This window comes from Pantherophis guttatus, chromosome 2, assembly GCF_059756535.1.
Source record: "Pantherophis guttatus breed Tessera chromosome 2, ASM5975653v1, whole genome shotgun sequence".
NCBI classification, from domain to species: domain Eukaryota; kingdom Metazoa; phylum Chordata; class Lepidosauria; order Squamata; family Colubridae; genus Pantherophis; species Pantherophis guttatus.
This window is the reverse complement of record NC_142064.1, coordinates 123,488,466-123,503,437: the sequence shown is the minus strand read 5'-3', so window position 1 is coordinate 123,503,437 and position 14,972 is coordinate 123,488,466. Positions and strand designations below refer to the sequence as shown.

The 14,972-nt window shown below is 39.6% G+C and overlaps 1 protein-coding gene and 2 long non-coding RNA genes across 4 annotated transcripts in view; 2 read left to right on the top strand and 1 right to left on the bottom strand.

Moving 5' to 3' along the window:
* LPAR2 (lysophosphatidic acid receptor 2) overlaps nucleotides 1-11,402 on the bottom strand; it is a 34,472-nt gene extending 23,070 nt beyond the window's left edge. The window contains exon 1 of one of the 2 annotated variants that reach the window (XM_034419366.3): nucleotides 10,917-11,402. The gene's annotated coding sequence lies outside the window, so the exon portion shown is untranslated. The remainder of the gene's footprint in view (nucleotides 1-10,916) is intronic. The other variant, XM_034419365.3, reaches the window with a different exon arrangement.
* LOC132711039 (uncharacterized) lies at nucleotides 517-7,903 on the top strand. Its single transcript, XR_015732370.1, has 3 exons — nucleotides 517-573; nucleotides 664-719; nucleotides 7,749-7,903. It is a non-coding gene; the product is annotated as an uncharacterized LOC132711039 (long non-coding RNA).
* LOC148115307 (uncharacterized) lies at nucleotides 9,802-12,838 on the top strand. The gene is made up of 2 exons (XR_009621814.2): nucleotides 9,802-9,930; nucleotides 12,787-12,838. It is a non-coding gene; the product is annotated as an uncharacterized LOC148115307 (long non-coding RNA).
* Nucleotides 12,839-14,972: the final 2,134 nt, after the last annotated feature.

Below are 14,972 nucleotides of genomic sequence, written 5' to 3'. Positions count from 1 at the left end.
ATAGAAGTGTGCAGCTTGTAATCCAACATTAGGACATAACACATTTTGAAGCAATACTCATTGCCCTCTAAAGATGCACGGAGAAACATAATTAAGCCCAGAATCTGAAATTACCTCATGGCCACTGGCTATGCAGTATTGAATTTTCTTTAGTCATCTACTTTATTTGGGCTTTCTCTTTGGCAGGCTCTGCAATGTGGTACAACACCGTTTCAGTCAGCAGAAGAGCATCAGCCATTACTTTACATCAACTGATTGTTTTCTTTTTAAAGTGCTGAGTGAGTTATGATGAAAATAACTAGAAAGGGCCAGATGGGTTATTAATACCTGACCACCCCTCACAGGACTTTTAAAATCTACTGTCTCTTTTCCCAAGTTGGCAACCTCCAGCTGTCCCAGCACATCTGGAAGATACCAATAGGGGAAAGGTAGATCTTCCTAATGCCAAGATAATGCTGGACACAAATAAGAAAAATGGCTTTTCTTGACAAAAGAGATTACAATTGGTTCATTTTCCAGTGATGTCATAAGGGAAGCAGTTGTCAAAGGGATGCGAGTAAAGGGTTTGGTGAGGTAGGCAGATTTACTTTTAACTTAATATTGAATGGACAAGGATTTTTTTTTTCTTAAACTAGTCTTCTAATGACCTTCTTTTTAATCCAGAGAGTCCTTTGGATGGGCCAATGCCACCAATTCAGAGAGGAAGAAAGGACAGATGAGTGAGTAAGAGTCTTCCTAGAAATTTCTTTCCCTCCTTACTACCTTTTCCATTAATGTAGTGGTGAAGAAATAACAAACCTCCAAAAATCAGGATCTCTTTTTATCCTATTCCTGGCTTTTATTTTGTATGAGGTCTCTAGCCATCCTTTTAGGATGGGAAAACAAAATGCCGATCACAGTGAACACAATCAACCCCAACAGTGGTGAAATCTAAAATTCATTACTACCGGTTCTGTGGGCATGGCTTGGTGTGGTGGGGGTAATGTGACTGGGTGGGCATGGCCAATTTTTTTTCCTTTTAAAACCATTTTTTCTACAACCTTTTCACCTTTCTAAAGGCTCTGACGATCCCAGCTGAGTTGCCTGATCGGCAGAGGCTTTTAAAAGAAAAAAAGCCTCTGCTGATTAGGCAACTCAGCTTGGATCATCAGAGGCTATTAAAAGAAAAAAAGCCTCTGCTGAACAGGCAACTCAGCTGGGATCATCAGCTGACGATCCCTTTGACGATCCCAGCTGAGCCGCGCGATCATCAGAGGCTTTTTTTTTTTACTTTTAAAAGCATTTTTTCGGCCGAAGAGGTTGTAGAAAAAATGCTTTTAAAAATTAAAAGAAAAAGCCTCTGATGATTGTGCGGCTCAGCTGGGCATGGGGGGCGGGGCAGGGATTTTTGCTACCGGTTCTCCGAACCACCCACCTCCATTGCTACCAGATCGGGCGATCTGGTCCGAACCGGGAGCATTTCACCCCTGAACCTCAACCAACTCATTTCAAAGCCAAGCGAAGCAAAAACGTGAACAATTTGCTGAAGAATTTGAATCTTCAGAGAAGAAGCAGAGAAGGGCCCAAGCTTCCATTTCACAGAAGGTTAAACTGTGGAGGCTAAAAAAAAGAAGCAGCAGCAATAAATCCAGAATCATGCATAATAGCAAAGGTGAGGTCAGAAGCTGGAAACACAAACCGGTATTTCTGAACCTACAACTTTTCCAGCAGCGAGTCATTTCCAGAAAGGCGTGAGACAACTAATAGATAATTAATTTACACGAATATTGGAGCAAAGGATTTGGAGGTAAGTTTCCCAATTGCTATGCCCCCCCCCTTTTTTTTACTAGCTCTTCTATAGTATGAGTCCTTTAGCATGCAAATAGTTTGTGGCTGGTAAATGGGTTTCCGTTGTGATTTCTGTTGTGAGAAGCACTGAAGGCACTTTCAAAGAAGTTTCATTGCCATATTCCTACACATCCCACATTTTCCTCTGAACAGGTTTTACTGGGGTGATGGCGGCGGTGTTAACATTGATTTCATTTTCCCTGAAACCTGCCAAACATGTTTAAACAGAGGTAGCCCCAGAACAAGATGTACAATACACCAGTGCTACTCCACCCTCCACACCAAAGGACATTCCTAGTTTGTAACCAATGGCTTCAAAGCTTGAGGAACCCAAAACTGCAGCTGCAAAAAATGGAGGCAGAATAAATGGACAAGGAATTCAGATATCCCCCTTTGAAATGCAGGGAAGGAGAGATAAAAGTTGGAATGGAGCCGGAGGTTGTTGACAGGTAAATCCTTCCCTGATTTGCAGGGATGCCTATCCTTGCTTTGCAATTAGCAGCAGCTGACCTTGGGACTTAGCATAGAGTGGGGGTGGCCACAAACAAGACTAGACTCAACAATAAAAGGATCTAACTGGAATGATATGACAAACAAAGAAGCCGGAGCTGCTATTCAAAAACAGGCTGCTCAGTTCTAGTTTCTTAGATGTAGTTGAAAAGAACAGACAGTTTATGGATTTACAGCAGGACTTGAATCCCAATGTGGCTGAGAGGAGTAAAAACAAAGAAAATTCTGGAGTTTATTTTTTGCCGTGCTGGAACACAGTTGTTATTCAATGATTGTTTTTTTTTTAAAAAAATATTGTTAACTCAGTACTAAAATATTTCAAAGACTCATGTATCCAAGGTATTTCTAAGATATTGGATACTTTGTATTCCGGGAGAGTATGAATACACAGTAATTTGGGGGCTTTTTTACATTAAATGTTAAACCTGATACTTCTGCAAAATATTGCAACTTCTTTTTTCAGGAGTGTGCTATGCTTGAGAAAGTTAATATTACATACAACTACAGATGTTATAAGTTAATAACATCTCCCTATATTTAATTGTCTGATTTTATTATTCATGAGTTAAGTTTCTATAATTTTACACTTTTTTTTTTTTACTATATACAGTACTTATATAAATAAGAAAAAAGGGACAATGAACATTCTTCTACTTTAAAAATGCTTTAGAAATTTAGGGAGATATTAATTTCAATATCAATTTTTTTAAAAAATCTAAAATATCCAATCTTTCTCTTATTTTTAACTTTTCTGGAATTTTTTGGAAGCCTGTCATTTATTTTGTCAATAAATTACTGTTTTCCAATCAAGATTTCATTAACTGCTAATTGTAAGGGCTTCTTTTTAATTATTATTCTCTGGTTTATGCATTCACCTTGCAGTAGTTCTTTCAGAGCCTTTCATGTTATTTTAAAATTTGTTAGCTTTGTATAATTTTTTTTGTTCTGCTTGTTGATTAATATAAGATTAAAACCCTAAACACTAGAACAAAAACCTGTGTCAATATTTAACTATAGAATTGCTATAGGTAAAACAATGGCCTTTTCAAAATTAAATGTCTTATGTCAGGCCCTCCCTATGGAGATCCTAGAAAAAGTTTTTCACAGAATGGAAAAAGAATGATGAAACACTGTATTTAATTCAAAAACAAATCCAACGATCAATAGAAAGATAATCTGTAGTTCTCGGAAAAAGAGAGGGGAATCTATCTCTAACTTATATTCTCAAACTAGGTCATCCCATCCCATCCATTTTGAAAGATTTATTTATTAAATTTATATGCCAGCTCTGTCATTATCCAAAATAACATCAGTGAGAACAGTGGCTAGATGTTGAAAATATGATTTGAATAAGTACTTAAGCCATTTATTCTTTAAAAAGACAAGCAATATTATGAAGAAGTATATATGTAGCAATTCTATAACATGCATCTAGTTTAATATCCCAAATGATCTATGTGAGTTTTACAATCGATACAGAACTGGCCAAATAAGTTGCTTGAGCCCGTGGTGATACAAGGGGTCCCGGAAAGGCTACGGCGGAGGAGGCAAGTGGCGAAGGCCAAATATGATAGATCTGCAAGAGACTTGCCAGAGTTAAAGGTGGGAGAACGAATTCGGATGAGACCACTGCCTGGAGATCGGACTGGCCGTTGGGAAAGGGGTACCTGTTTACAACAAGTGGCACCTCGCTCCTATTTGGTGAAGGTTGGAGGAACCCGATATCGGCAGAACTGTGTGGACTTGCGTGTGGCTGAGCAACCAGACTTGCATGTGGCTGAGCAACCAGACTCCTCATATCCAGTGGGTGGGTCAGAGCCAGTTGCCAAGCCAAACCTACTTAAGGATAGTAATGAATGCTCGTCTGACATTGATGATAGTCCTGAGCAAGTTGGTGCGTCTGGTGATAGCCAAACATCCGAGGCTTCAGAAAATGGCGAGCGAAGAGATCCGGCCTACGTGAGAGAGTCAGGTGTGAGAGAGCCGGTCGTTACTCGGAGTGGTAGATGCTCACGCCCCCCTGATAGACTCAAGTTGTAGAAAGTGTTGCTGTTATTAGAAAAGGGGAGATGTTATGGGGTTGTGTTGCTTTTAATCTTTATCTCTATGTGCCTCTATGAGGTGTTTCCGGTTCCTGGGTGTTGCCTTTGAAGACGCTTTATAAGTGTTGTTTGTTAGTTTTACTTTGTTAATAAAAACTTATCCGAAACCTCAGTGCCTTCCACCGTGCCCTTAAAACTCACTTTTTCCAGCAAGCCGGGCTGGCTTAAGAAGAAATTTTTAAATGTTTTAATTGGTTTGTGATTTTTAATTTTTGGGCCAAATTTATATATATTTTAATTGTTTTTTAATATTTGTATTTCATGTTCTTAATTCTGGCTGTACACCGCCCTGAGTCCTCAGGGAAAAGGGCAGTATATAAATTGGAAATAAACTAAACTAAAACTAAACTAAACAAATAAAAATCAATTTAGATAGTCCTCAACTTACAACCATTCATTTAGTGACCGTTCAAAGTTACAATGCACTGAAAAAGTGACTTATGCCTGTTTTCACACTTACAACCATTGCAGCATCCCTATGGTCATAGGATCAACATTTGGGCACTTATGCATTTATGATAGTTTCACTATCGTGGGGTGATGTGATCACTATTTGCAACCATTTGGAAGCCAGCTTCCAACAAGCAATCAATAGGGGAAGCTGGTTTCACTTAATGACTGCATGAATCACTTAATAACTGCAGTAATTCACTTAACAACTGGGGCAAAAAAAGGTTGCAAAATGGGGCAAAACTCACTTAACAACTTCCTTGCTTAAGAAACAGAAATTTGGGGCTCAATTGCGGTCATAAGTCAAGGGCTACCTGTGTATAGAATAAGATTTTTATAAGAATTCTTTAGCTCATAGTAAAGAACAGATAGAGCAGCAATTAGAATATAAAATATTGTGGTTTTGTGGAATCATATGAACTATTTTTGTGTAATAAAGTTAAAATAATTCACAACTCACCCGTAAACAAGTTTTGAGAAATTACTATTAAAAGTTATCTTTCTCAATGTAAAACACAATCTCCAAAATATCTACCGTGTTTCCCCGAAAACAAGACCCTGTCTTATATTTTTTTGAACCCTGAAATAAGCGCTTGGCCTTATTGCCATGCGCTCAAAAGCACAATTGGGCTTATTATCAGGGGATGTCTTATTTTGAGGAAAACAGGGTATGTTATTACTGGAAATAGATAACTGTACAGAATTTGAAAAATGCATGGGAGATTGATCTGGAAAGCAGTTTATATAGTATTTGAAAAGTATGCGTCAGTGGCATTTAAAAGCTTCATAAAGCATTGCCCAAATATCCCAAAATTACCTCAAAACAACAATAGGAATTAGCTTTTTAACTTTCATGGGTATATGACAAAGTATCCAATTTTTGGGAAAAAAAAGTTCTTTGATAAACTGAATGTTATAATGAAAGAAAAAAATAATTTTACATCAACAAATGTACATATACTTGTTGGAAAGGATATGGGGTAAAGTATTTATAAGTATAGTGGTTAAGGTACCAGGCTAAAAACCAGGAAACTATGAGTTCTAGTTCCACCTTAGGCACAAAGCTAGCTGGGTGACCTTGGGCCAGCTCTCTCTGCCTGAGGAAGCAGGCAATGGCAAATCAGTTCTGAAATCTTTCCACGAAAACTGCAGGGACTAGTCAAGGCAGTCGCCAGGAACTTTGGTAACTAAATTATTAATTGCTCAACATTGAAAATAGTTGGGTAATTTATCAATTTAAAAAAAATTGAAGAATCAAATTTGGTCAATAGTTCTACTTGAAAAAATATAACAAAGTTCCTTACTTGAAAAAACTGGATGACAAACCCTCATTTTGCAGGCTCTAGGGGGAGAATAATTGATAATAAATCTTCTGTCAGCTGGATATGTGGAAATTATAATATGATTTGTAAAGAAACTAGAAAACGCTGATGCTGAACTGGTAAAATGCCAATCGAAATGTACAGTTGATTAAAATAAAATATATAAAAAAGAAAATGTCAGAAAGAAAGAAAGGAAAACAAGTTTTGGAGACCTGTGAACTGCATGTAATTTTATGGTTGTTAATTTAAACTGAAAAGCGTAAATGAAGAGGAACTTTCTTACAGAAATGTTTAACAATGTATCCCAGAGGTTTCTTATACTGTGCACTTATGAGAGTTCTCTTAAGAAGATGGATATTATTGCATAAGGTTTTCTACTAACCAATCCCTGTAACATGTTAAAAAAATCAATCCAGTTTACTTGAGGTTTAAAATACCTGGCCAGCACTGGTGGTGAACTGAGAAAATGCCACTGAAAATGCCACCCCCACCCGCAGGTCGCCACTACCGGTTTGCCCGAACCGATCTGAACTGGCTCAATACCACCATTGTTCTAATTCCAGAAATAGGTTGTAAGTAACTTTTGGGAGATCCGCCATAATTTCAAACGGTCACAAATCAACCAGTTGAAAATCAAGGACAACTTGTGCATGATACGGTACATACAAACATGTATCCTATACAATTTTATTTCAGTATTCCTGTTTGATAGCATTTGGTCAAATACAAAATGCCACTCTTGTTTGTTACTTCCTGGTGTTTGATTATTAGCATGCATTGATATTTTACACGTTTGTTTGAGCAGGTGTCAAAGAGGTATTTCCATAATCTGCCAGTCTTCAAAGCAGTGGTGAAATTCAAATTTTTTTACTACTGGTTCTGTCGCCGTGGCTTGGTGGGCATGGCAGGGGAAGAATACTGAAAAATCCCCATTCCCTCCCCACTCCTGGGGGAAGGATATTGCAAAATCTCCATTCCCACCCCACTCTGGGACCAGCCAGAGGTGGTATTTGCCAGTTCTCCGAACTACTCAAAATTTCCGCTACCGGTTCTCCAGAACCTGTCAGAACCTGCTGGATTTCACTCCTGCTTCAAAGCATTGAAGAATCATAAAATATATGCAGTTCAAATCTGGGGGTAAAAATGAACTTTCAAACTAATATGAAGTCAAACTTGAAAACCTGAATGTTTGAGAACATTTGTTTCACCCCCAAGGCAACTACATCTCAAATACAGAGAAGTGTGAAACCGTAATGAAATTGACTTATACTATAAGGTACTTGCATTTATTTGGTTACCCTCCCCCAGATGTTTGCTCTTTTGCCCATCTTTGAATCATATTTGTCACCTCAAATGTTGTGGTAAATAATGTTGTGGTAATAATCCATTCCTACAAATCCTCCCCCCCACCCCAAATATGAATTTTATCATTAGAATTGGAGATGGACAAGAAATAATTATATTATTTATTTTCAATAATGAACATTTTTTTTCTCTTTCTCTCTCACACAAATGAAAGGCTTCTACAATTCTGCAGTATCATGAACTGCCCAGTGCAGGCCAAAACTTGAACAAGTTTTGAACTCTTTCATAAGTTTAAAACAGTTGTGAATCCTTCTCTCAGTTGCTTGCAACACCTTGGGAATCACAACTCACTGTTCAAGAAACCCTGAATTAAAAATGTTTCCAATATCTTGGAATTCCTCTCCTTCAATCCTAGCTATGAGGGTGACATATCTATCGCTGTCTTAAATCAATTGATTAAATTATGAATTTATGGTTGTTTGAGGAGTTGCAGCAGAAGTATTACTAAAGGTGATAAATTCATCCAAGACCTCAGTATGAACCTGACAGATGATGGAAGACCATGGAGGATGTGTTATGAGCCAGATAATATTCATTACTGGCAAATAAGAATAGAATGTTCATTATGTGGGGTCAGAAATGCTTTTGTTGGCTCTCAAGAGAAATAATGACCTTTGGTGATTTTTTGGAAAAGGACATAGGTAGGCCTTTTCCAACCTAGTATCTTTCAAGTGTGCTGGACTAGAATCAGGGTGAATAAAAATCAATGATTTTTTTTAAAAAATCAAAAAAATCAGATTTTTTTTTATTTTTATTGAATTTATTTTAATAAAAAACTTTTGGGGTAAAAATCTTATCGTAAGATAGTTTTCTATTTAAGATACATAAATAATTTAGTTTATTCAGCATGAAATGGAGCTTGGTTATATAGCATGAGGCTGTATATTCTGCAACACTGGGACTATCGGTGAGTCAACAGTGGGTCAAAGGAGTAGCAGAGATGACAGTTGCTCTTTAAAAATTATGATTTAAATCGAGTTGATTTAAATCACGCCTTTTTACTAGTGATTTAAATCATGATTTAAATCAACTCAATTTAAATCAAATCCACCCTGACTAGAATAGTGACCCCCCCCCCCCTTTTGGGCACCAAGGACTGGTTCCATGGAGAGTGTTTTTTTATGGAATGGAGGGGACATGGATTGGCTTCGTGTGCGGCCTGCATCCTGTGAATAGAGCGTTGCTTGTTCACACGGCCCAGTTTCTGGTATTCTGCAGACTGGTGCCAGTCCTTGGACCAGGTGTTGGGGACCCCGGACTAGAGCTCTGACCATATGACACATGGGGATGATGGGAATTCTCCAACACATCTGGGGAGTGCTGGCTGAAAAAGACTGATGCCAAATAAAAACATGCAGCATATATGGATATAAATATATAAAGGCTAGTTCAGGATAGTTTCCTCTTTCTGGAGAAAAAAAACCACCACTCTCTTATTTCACGTTACACCATTTCACCTCTCATTAGAATGAGCAAATATTTTGAAAAAAATTAAAATAAAATTGAGTTAATCGCTTCACATCAACAACTATCCTAACTGGTATCAACTATTTGAGTACTCAACTCAATTAATCAGCTAAAGTCTTCTTCATATTGAGTGTATTCAGCTATGTGTAAGGACAGACTCATGTGGATGAAGAAAGAGAGTAGGAAATTAAAAGAGAAAATCCATGTTCAGACAATATACCCAGCTAGGCCCTGTAAATCTGGTAAAAGTAAAAACTAAGAGTAAGGCATGAAGTCACAATTGCTTTTACCAGACTGCACTCCTTATGTCCTTCAGAGAAGGGTTTTATCCAAGAGAAGGGTTTTATCCAAGGCAAATTCTTCTTTCTGGCCTCCAAATACAAAAAGAAGAAGCTACAGCAACTCCTAAATAGGTTTAATTTAGGTACAGCATCTCTTCTCCTTTCCTTTGTTCATGGAGACCTCCCTTTTATGGGCATGGTGACCAGAGGACCTCACCACCCACAAACAGTAAAAAACAGTATTTTTTTTAATCTGAAAAAAAAAATTAACCCAGGATTCAACCGTAATTAGTCAATGAAGAAATGGTTGTGGTACTGATTACACCAGGCCTAGCTTTGATTTCCTGATTTCCTGATTGCCAGAGCAGTGGGCATATTCATTTATTGATATATTTCATTTACATCCCACTTCTCCTCTAAACAACAGGACTTCTACTTTATCCCACAGCAACAATCTTGTGACACAAGCTGGGCTTAAGAGACAGCAACTTGCTCGAAGTCACTGTGGGATTCCATGGCTGAGGGACTCCCTCATGCCAGCCTAACATTTAAAGTGCTACCACTCAAGCAGCCGAGATATATCGCATAAATACCTTCTTCCCCATGGTTAGTACCATATTACCTTCAAACTTTGTGCGAACAACACACCCTAACCTTTTGAATTAGCACCTGTGATTCCTGGCTCCATTGTAACCTTCAGCCAAACCTATGCCTAAAACTCCTGCCTAGCTGGCAACTTTCTTCCAAACAAACTTTGGATTCAATGAACAAACAAATCATGTTCTGCTCTAAGTGTGGCTTCCATTATTATCTTTCATGCTATCTTATTGCTGTACATAGTTCTGCAACTCCGCTTGTTGGAAAAAAATAACACACAGAGGCGAAGTGTGGAAATAAGAGAACTAGGATTGTTAGCATGAAACTTCAGTGTTTGAGGGAATGATGGATGCAGATGTGAGCGCTTCCCCCCCCCCCATCAGAATAGTGCCATCACCCAATGAAAATCTTCACCCATCTCTACTAATCATGTGGACCAGAAACATTTTTTATTTTATTTTTTTACAAACCAACCCTGAGATTCTTAAAATCCCAACCGGCTGGGAAGAAGCCATTTCTTGTCCCCATGCCTGATGAAACCAAAATATCTTTCTTCTTCCTGGACCAGAAGAACTGAAGCCGTTTTTTTTTTTTTTTTAAAGCTGTATTTTCCCTAAGCGAGTTAAGACTCGTTTTGCAGGGCTAACCTTTCAATTAACACGAATTTCCCTGCCCTTCCTCCTTCCCGAGTCGGAGTTGCGAGACCAGGTTCTGCGGAGGAAGACCCAGCCAGCATCCCTCCCTACTTTCTTGGAATCGTTGGGGAGCAGTGCTTTCCCGAAGGAGGAACCAAAAAACAACAACAACAAAACAATAACAACAACCCGAGAAAAGAGTTCTCTACCCGGCAACAGGCAGAGAGGCTAAAACAAATTACAGCGGGCCAACTTTCATTGTTTCAAAGCAAGCTGAGGGCTGGCTGGCTCTTGCCCGTGCAAACTTTCCGTGCCCTGCGACCCTCCCTTTTTCTTTGCACTGAAGCGGAAAGCCCTTACCTGAGAACAGGAGCACACCTCCGACGCTCTGGTTTGGCCGTTTTGTTCTGTGGTGTTTTGTTTTACCGCTGATCTCCCCACCCCTGGGAGTGAGGGTGCTTGCTTGAAAGGGAGCCCCTAGCCATTGGGTGGGCAGCTTCGGCCTCTCCTTTATCCTCCTTTCCTGGCTTTTCAACAACAACAAAACAAAACAAAACAAAAAAAAAAACCTGGAAGGAAAAAGCCGCCACCACGCCGAGTAACCTCTTGTCACCGTGGAAGCCTTTGGAAATGGTGATTCTGCAAGGCAATGTTGCAAGCTCCCTCCTTCCTTCGGCCCATCCCTCTCCGTGGCCTCCCCGAGGCCCGCCTTCCCCTTCGCCTCCTTAGCAGGAGACCTGAGCCACCCAGGAATTGTAACCTGAGTCTAGTTTTAACTGGACGGCCTTTATATGATTTTTGAGGTAGCTGAGCCTCTGTGGTCTCGAAGATCGTCCAGTTTTGCCTGGAAATCTGGAAAGTTTTTTTTTTATTATTATTATTATTTTTTGGGAGGGGAGCGCTCTGCGAAGGAGCAGGGAGAGGTTCGGTATTTTGGCTGGCTTTGGAAGAAGATGGAAGGGGGCTCAGTGGGTAACTGTAACAAGCCTGGAGGAAGAGATGAACAGGGCTTCTTACTAAATGAGGCTGTGGAATGAAATGGAGGAGAGGGTGTAGGAATCTCTACTCAGCAGAGGGGTTTGGTGGGCAGAGGAAGAAATGAATCCGTGGAGACATATCCACCGGGCGGGATTTTGATTCTGCTCCCAGGTTTAGAAAGCAAAGGGTTTAACCTGAGTACTTTAGCTGGTCCTTTAAGGTGTAATGGACTACAAAACCCATCATCTCCAACCAGTTGGGCCTATGACCATGCTGGCTGGGAATGATGGGTTTTACTTCCAACACATCTGTATGTGCCCTGTTGGAGAAGGATGTTCTAAAGAATTTTGTGTGACTACGTTTGCGTGACACATTTACCCCTGGTTAAATTTAGTTGAATTCACCAATATTCTGAGTCTCTGTGACATACGCTAATCACAAAGGTTTGTTTTGCACTGTGCATCATGCTAAAATATCATTGCCTAGTTGTGGTTCAGTGTGTTGGGTAAACACAATGTGTATGTTGAAACAACATACAACAAACCATAAGTTATTAAACCTGTGGCTGAATTCACATAAGCCAGATCCAAGTAAGCCATATTATGATTCATAAACATGATAATATATGAATCAGTCACTGTAGATTATTCAACAAATCACCATTCAAACAAATTAGTACTGTGTATCAGCCTGCAAAGTAGCTTATTCTTCTGAGGTTTATATCCCTTAAATTTATGTTTTAAAAAGTTATGTTGATGGGTTAGCACATCAAGGAAAAGCATGGTGCAATCTGGTTTTGTGCATTGTGTTTGTATGGACTTTTCCATTAGGTTCTGTAGGAAGTTAGCACCCACCCCTTTCCTGGAAGAGTGAAATATTTTAGGAAATATGAAAAAGGCAGAATATTATATTTCCCTGGATGAGAAATGGATAAGCATGGTTTGAAGCAGCTCCCACCTTCCTGCCCCCCACCCTTTGTCAATGGGCCAGAGGCAGAAACCCAATCCTTTGTCAAAGGACATTTGCAACACAATAGCAACAGAAACTAACACAATGGGCCCCATCTAGCAACCAAAACTCACCATGTGACCTGGGAAGCACATGTGACCATCAACCAGCAAGGCTAGCTAAGACCCCCACCCCCGGGGAGTCTGACAACCAATCAGGATACTCTTTCGGGGCCCCAAGAAATGCAAAGCCAGAGAGAGCATAAAACCCAAGAATTTACTGTATCTGCCCTTTTCTTTTTCAGGAACTCAAGCCATGTGATCCTGTCCACCATTAAACCATCTTTCCAAGCAGTCTCCATGTTTCCAGTGTCTTTTTCCCCACTTGGAGCAGAACCTAGAAGGAGAACCATGAGGCATGATGGCTGATTGAACAAGTTGTATTTTATGTAAAAATACTGTGATCTGAAATATTAGGGATTACCTTGTCCCAAATGATTATGTTCCTTCTCTGAGGTTATCTAGAAACAGCCTGCTCAAGGTTTTGTCCCGAAAAAAATGTGGGACAGAAAACAGGCCTTTTCTGTGGTAATGCCAAAATTGTGAAATATGAGTCATAATATTCAAAAAAGAACTTAAAAGCAATTGTTTTAAAGTAGGCCTACAACATACTGGGATCTGATCACAGTGGTTGACTATTATATTTTATGCTGGTTTGATTATTTTTGTATTGGGGCAGGAGATGTTTTTAAGAGATCACTTTTTACTTTAATAGTAGTGTGCCCACTGCCCAGAATTGATTGAGTGGGATGGTACAAAATATTATTAAAACATACTGTACATAAGTATAATGTGAACTCTTCCCAATTTTTTGTTTGTGTATGCCTTCAGGTCAGTTTTTGATGCCTGGCAACTGCATTGGCTAGTCTGCAGTTTTCTTGGGAAGATGTTTTTAGAAGTGGCTTGTCTTTGCCTCCTTCATGAGAGAGATGGAATGGCCCTGTAGGAAGTTAGCACCCACCCCTTTCCTGGAAGAGTGAAATATTTTAGGAAATATGAAAAAGGCAGAATATTATATTTCCCTAGGATAAGCATGTTTTGAAGCAGCTCCCATCTTCCTGCCCTCACCCTTTGTCAATGGGCCATTAAAGCTTGGGCCAGTCTATTCTACATAACAAAGATCTACCTCCTTCAGGCAGAGCCAAAGTAGGAATTGCCAAAGATCCAACAAAGATAGGATTAGCCCTCTACACAATAGCAGCAGAAACTCACCACATGTGACCTGGGAAGCACATGTGACCATCAGCCAGCAAGGCTAGCTAAAACCCCCACCCCCTGGGAGTCTGACAACCAATCAGGATACTCTTTTGGGGCCCCAAGAAATGCAAAGCCAGAGAGAGCATAAAACCTGAGGATTTACTGTATCTGCCCCTTTTCTGTTCAGGAACTCAAGCCATGTGATCCTGTCCATCATTAAACCATCTTTCCAAGCAGTCTCCATGTTTCCAGTGTCTTTTTTCCCCACTTTGAGCAGAACCTAGAAGGATGTTTCTTCCAACAGCCCAAGTCCCTCAGCTGGCTTCGTGCTCAAGGTGGGACTAGAACACATGGTCTCCCTCATGCCTTAACAAGTTATATCAAGCTGACTTTGCTGCCCAAGGATGCTTCTGGGGATGTGCAGTTTCTTTCTATTTCTTCTAAGAAATCTAGGTTATAGTTTAGCTTCTAGAAAGGCTGTTTTAGGAAGGGTATTGCTGGGAAAAAGAAGTGGAAGGAAGTAAGGGATTAAAGTGGTGCAATCTGTGATTAGGAATTGGTGTGGCTGCTGCAAACAGATTTATGAGTAGATCAGTCATGTGACTGCGGGAAATCCTACATCTTAGGCCTTTTGAAATGTCTTTATTTGGGAATGAGCCCCATATGAATTTCTGAGGGGGAAAGTTATTTCTGAATGCAGGGCTTAAGATCAGCTAAGAAGCCCAGCTCTTTCCCATGTTTGTTTGAAAATAAGCCCTTGCTATTTCAATGGGACAGGCAAGGAAGGCCCATGTCTATTTACTCAGAAAAGTGTCCTGCTGTTCTCAGTGGAGCTAATGTCCAGGAAAATATGCCTAAACACACTAACTTGAAGAAAAGCAAGGTCACTTGAAGAAAAGCAAACTCCGAAGTAAGTGAGGCTTGCTTCCGGATAAATAGATAAGGTCATTGAGTTGAAGTAGCCAAACTAGCAAATTTAAGACTGCAGTCTAATGGTGGATAATGGGTTGTTAGTTTGAAGCAAGACAGTCTGATTTGATTCAATTGCAGTTTTAAGTCCAGACGTTATATGCAAGAATAAAAGAAGCAGTTATATGTATGGGTTCCCTTACCTGTTGATCAGATGCAAGTACAGTAGGCTGAGGAAATTGTGGTCTTTTATACACAGGGAAGGGAGAAAATGCATTTTAGTTAGAAAGCATGGACAGAGTGAATAATTACTAATGCAAGGCCA